The sequence below is a fragment of the Ochlerotatus camptorhynchus genome, unplaced genomic scaffold, assembly GCF_037179485.1.
Source record: "Ochlerotatus camptorhynchus isolate MF236.1 unplaced genomic scaffold, CSIRO-AGI_Acam_v1.1 ptg000276l, whole genome shotgun sequence".
Lineage (NCBI taxonomy): Eukaryota > Metazoa > Arthropoda > Insecta > Diptera > Culicidae > Ochlerotatus > Ochlerotatus camptorhynchus.
In genome coordinates, this window is record NW_027040765.1 from 1,932,156 (window position 1) to 1,938,286 (window position 6,131).

The following is a 6,131-nucleotide window of genomic DNA, read 5'->3' on the forward strand; positions in this document are numbered from 1 at the left end:
ACACCGTTGTAATACCGTTGTACGGTTGTACCATAGAGGTACCTCTAAGACTAGAATGTCCCGAAAAGTGCTCAACTTTTTGGCTCAGCTCTGGTACTCTCTTCGGTCCCAAACTAATCAATGCACCCCTCGAAGCATAGGAAAATCCAAAAAACCCATCATTTTATCTGTCAAACTTTCATATTGAATCAAAACAAACATAGTGTAGTTCTAGAATTTCGACTAGAATGGGGTACGTTAATCGATTTGCTTAGGACCAACAGGCTAGTCAAGTAGTGAGCCAATTTAAAATCGTTAGTTTCCACCGGTTGGTTGTACTGCTGTAAGCTAGTACCTCAAATTGTAATTTTGAGGTACTAGATTAAATGAGTACAACCAACCGGTCGAAACTAACGATTTTAAATTGACTCACTACTTGACTAGCCTATTGGTCCTAAGCAAATCGATTACGTACCCCATTCTAGTCAAAATTCTAGTACTATACTATGTTTGTTTTGATTCGCTATGAAAGTTTGACAGATAAAATGAGGGGTTAGTGGATTTTCCTATGTTTCGAGGGGTGAATCGATTAGGTTGGGACCGAAGATAGTACCAGAGCTGAGCCAAAAAGTTGAGCACGTTTCTTCGGGACCTACTAGTCTTAGAGTTACCTCTATGCCACTAATGTTTCCAATAAATCATCTTATAGCGAGGTATTAAACTCTACCAGGATTGGATAATGGATTTTGCCCGATGACTATTGGCAAATGAAAGCAAAGCCAAAACTAGTCTTGCGACACCTAGTTTTCAGATCCGCAATTACAAAAATGATGATGTACTAAAAAAAAATGTCATGCAATTTTGTTGGCCCACTGCCAACATTGATGGAGACGGATGGCCACCAACACGTTAGCTCACTGCTAACCACTACTTTCACAATTTGCACAATATGGATGGCCATCCACGTATCAGTCCACTGCTGATCGATGTCGTGGCGATTGTGTTCACACACTGTGAAAACCACAATGATTCTATCGACTCACTGCCGATGTCGATGATGGTGATGACTCACTGCCACCGCACGCACACTCACGCTAATGTCGACAATGCAATCAGCCTGCTACCGACGTTGGATATCAATGAAGAATTGGCGATAATGGTCCACTACCACTACACGCACGCTAAAGAACGATGGCGACGATGCAATCCAGCAAGATAGCTTCCAAACCACCCAGCGATAAGCTTCGACTACCGAAAATTCTTGCTGAGCTCTGAAAAGAGCTCAACGCGCAACTCTTTTGTAGGATGTAGTGAGCTATGTGCATCGGGTGAAAAAGAAACCACGCTTTCTCCGAAGGTCGGGCTCAAGCTGTTTCGAGGCGACGCTGAAATTAATCGGCGAATCCAGTCAGGTCAGTTCAAGCAGGGGAATTTCTTCTTGCTTGGAAAAACGGCTTCTTTGGGTTTGATAAGAACAATGTTTATTCCTCTGCTTCTGGTATAAAACTGAATTATGGTTCGAAAATGGCTATTGCTTTTATAATATACAAAAACTACGAAAAGGTTACATTTTTGATACATTCTGCTCTGTGATTGGTCGATGGAAGCTCACTGTTGATTCGGCCAAGCCAGCGACGGTCGGCTGTACTTTTCCCTCTCTCTCTCTACGACGGCTCGATTCGTAACGCATACACACACAAAAGGACCGCGAGTGTTGTAAACGCTTCTTGCCGGAGAGTGGCGCGTTGACACGGCTGACGGTGGTGAACGTTAGGAAGTTTCGCTATTGCGAACAAATTTGACAGATATCAAAACGTTATTACCATTTTCACCCACTCGCCATCTGTGAGTGAATCGTCACTTTGATTCTTCAATCCTCAAGTAGAGCTGAGCACACAACAATTAGTTGGTACCCAAAAGACAATACTAAGGAAAGTAGCAGAGCAAAGCAAAGAAAGAACCAAACCAAAGTTTGGCAATTGCTTATTCATTGCTCTGTTCGAATGTAGCCTCAGACCATTAGAACCGGAACATCGGAATCGCTTCTGCGAGTGATAGCCCTTATCTGCTTTCACATAATATAGGGCTTAGATCTAACTTTGGACCTACTAAGCACAACCCGCCCTTGGCCTCTATTTTTTGTGTGATTTTTTTTTCACAAAATGGAATGTTTTCACTGCAGATGGCTTCTAAATTTATCCCATAAACCATTTCGTCCACCAACGGCGCCAGAAGATGTCTAACTGATGTCGGATCTGCTTCCAGCTGCTTACGACTGCGTCCCGGTGATCTGTGGGATTTGTGACTGGTTGCTTGACCCCACTGGAGCTCCCAAGCAGAAAGTGATTTGGCGTTCGGGCCTCTTGCTCTTCTGACTCCACAGGCAGGTAGGTTAACGGTCTAGGGTTGACCGTACTTTCCGCTTCGACTAGCAATGTGTGGAATCCTTCGTCCTTAAGCTGCCTTCTGGTGTCGATACTTTCAATGGCGGATTTGATAGAACGGACCATCCTCTCCCAAGATCCACTCATATGTGGAGCTGAGGGTGGGTTGAACAAACATTTTGTATTGGCATTGGTTAATGTTTCTGCCAGGCCGTTACAGATCTGTTCTCTAAGCACTCTCTCAGAACCTTGGAAGTTGGTGCCGTTGTCGCTGTATACTTCCAAAGGGGCTCCACGCCGCCCGACGAATCGGCGAAAGCACGTTATGCAGCTCACCGTACTCAGGCTATGCGCAACTTCGAGGTGAACTGCGCGAGTCATCAGACAGTAATCAATGACACCCAGCGCTTTGCGTGAGCGCGCCCAATCTTCACAAGCACCGGGCCGAATTAGTCCACTCCAACATATGAGAAAGGACGTTCAAAGGGTGCTAATCTGGCGACCGGCAGAGGTGCCATTTTTGGCGTTGACGGTTGTTATCTGTAGACCTTACACTTTTGGCAAAGTTGAGAAGTCTTCCTTACTGCTGCCCGAAGATGATAAATATAGAAATTCTGGCTTACCTCATTCACCACCGTCTCTGGATTCACATGATGGTTTCTACGGTGATAGTGGTCCAGAATCAGAGTTGTCAATCGGTGTGACTTCGGTAAGATTATCGGAAACTTTGCATTGAACTCTGTGTTTCCTGCTGCTCCATTCCGTCCATCCTGCCTCCGAATCTCTGACCAAATCCAGGCTAAGACGGTGCTAGAGTCTGACCAGAAAACCCTTTTTTAGGCGGATCAAGTATAGGTATCTTTGACGAACGATGCAAGTCGAACCCCAAGGACGGCCGCTTGTAGTTCCAAGAGGCGCCACTTTCGTCTTCGCCGATATTAGGCTGCAGATGATGGTCCCATTGACCATAATGAAACGAAAATAAGTCGTTGCGCTGTACGCTTCTTCGCTGGCGTCTACAAATACGTACAGCTCGACGGAACGCAGTGATGTAGAAGCAGTTGAACCAACGTAACAACGAGGAATGCGAATATTATCGACCTGCTTCAAGATTCCTATCCATTTCAGCCAACGGTTGAAAGCTTCCTCTCCAATTTCCTCATCCCAGTCCGATTCCGATTCGATTGGATCAAAATCTTCAAACAATGACATGACACACCGAAGAACTTGGCTCTTAGTCGGTCGTCGGCCTTCATCGATAATCGCAGCAATATATTTTCGCATTTGAGCTGAGAATCCCAGTACATCCTCTATTGGGAGCCACAGCATACCAAGAACTTTTTCTACCCCCTCGGTTTTCTCCAGGTTCAGGTCCTTCACTTCCGAAGCCACCGTTTCGCCTAGATGGCTCAGCACATCGTGGGAATTGGAGTGCCAAACTCGAATTTCGAAACCGCCCTTTCCGTGGATCATTTTCACCTCTGCTGCCACTCGTTGAGCTTCTTCGATGGTGTCGAAGCTGTCCAAGTAGTCGTCCACGTAATGACACTTGATTATCGCCTCCGCTGCCCTGGGATAGTCAACAGCAAATTCGTCTGCGTTACGGTTCTTGATGAACTGGGCACTACACGGCGAGCAACTGGAGCCAAAGGTGGCTACGTCCATGAAGTACACATCTGGTTTTTTACGTGGGTCTGTTCGCATCAGAAAACTTTGGGCAGGACGGTCTGCAAGTCGTATACGAAACTGGTGATACATTTCGCATATGTCACCACTTACCCCCACAGGCTTCTCTCGAAAGCGGCATAGAACCTCTGGCAGACAAGACAGCAGATCCGGTCCTTTAAGAAGAACCATGTTGAGAGATATGCCGTCCACTTTGGCCGCAGCATCCCAAATCAACCGGACCTTACCAGGTTTTTTGGGGTTGGTCACAACGCCGAGTGGTAAATACCATGTTCTGCGTGGGTCAGCATTTTTCAGCTCCTCCTCAGAAGCGCGATGCGCGTAACATTTCGTCTGGTAGTCTTCTATCTGTCGAAGGACATTTGTTTTCAGTTCGGGCTCACGAAACATCCTACGTTCCAAGCACTCCAATCGACGAAGAGCCATGTGGTAACTAGCTGGAAACTCGAAATGATCGTATCTCTTCCGTCCACACGAACAGTGGTATTGGCTAGTATCTTCCTTGCTCTCGTGTCCTCCGCTGATTCCAGTTTCATCATCGGCTTGGTTCCTGTATCTTCCTGCTCGAAATACCGCTTGACTACCTCGTGAAGATCCAATTCCCGGTCCGGTCTAGGAATTTTTCGGGTTGTGAAAATTTCTCGACTTCCCTGGGCATAGAAGTATGATTGGACTTGCCACACAATTATACCAATGCAAAAATGGTACAGGCATCGAAAGCTCTCAATTAATAACTGTGAAAGTGCATCTAGAACACTAAGTTGAGAGCACGCAATAAGCTAATATGCGATATGCAATAAGCTTGAAATGCGAAGAAGAAGAAGAAGAAGGACTTCGCATTATTACCTCCGTCGATAAATCACTTCGGCAGGATTTCCCTGAACTTTGGCAGGACTTTCCCGAAGTTCGGCAGGCCTTCCATGAACATTGGTAGGACTTCCCTTTAGTTCGGAAAAACTTCCCTGAACTTCAACAGAACTTCTTTGAATTTCCGCAGAACTTCCCTGAACTTTAGCAGGACTTCCCTGAACTTCGGCAAGGCTTCCCTGAACTTGGAATTGAAGTTGTCATTTCAGTAGTAGAATTATTATAATTATACAATAATATTGTGTTTACGATTATGTTCAAAATTTCAAAACTTCCCATTTTTCTGAAAATTCCATTTCATTCCCCGGTTTGTGGACTTTGGGGAGACCTTTGATCCTGGGTAGAATGGGATTGAATTCCCGTAAACGACCTGCTCCTACAATTGATTTACACTCTTTCAGTGTTTTCTCCACGTGTTTCACCATGCTCTGTTGGGGGTCCACTTGAAGCGACTATACGGTCCGTTGTTAATTTTTGTTGTCATCTGATTGTCGTAATCGTCCAATGGACAATGATAACGACCGCGATGCCTGTGAGGTCTATTCTGCGCCACGAGTGAGGTGACAAAAGTCTCCGCGAGTCAGGGGACTCTCCATTTGATTTGCACCTCACTCGCGGTGACTAAGGGGGCTTATCTACTTTTACATAATATCCTGCTTTAGCTTTCAACTACTTTACAATGCGAATTTCCTTTTCGTTGCTGCGACTTTGTTCCTGTCTGTCCTTGATTATGTTCGATGTGATAGTCCTGGCTGTATTCTGTGATGATGTTGGAAATAACGATGATGATCTACTCCACGTCTGGTTTGATTATAACCGCCGTATCCTAGCCTCTTGTTCAGGTGTGTCAATTGTTATGACACTTTTTATCGGTGCATTTCCAGTGTTTCGCTCAACTCCACATTTCAATTTCTTTAGAAAAAAAACCAAAATAATAAATCACAACAACTACATTCGTACAGAGGGAGTCACACTCATGAATTTGTTTTGTTTATCAATCTGAAAAAGTTTGAAATCCAGCAAAGCAGTCTGAAAGTGTCTATAACTTGATCCCGCTTTGGTTTAGTTTGTAAGAAAAATATTGAAGCATAAATAATCACGAGTGAACAACTAAGATACTGAAATGAGGACTTAAAACTAAACACAAATAGTCATAAATAAAGAAAGAAGTGCAAAAGCGTAGTAAAGAAAAAAAAAGAATTAAAGAAATAACGA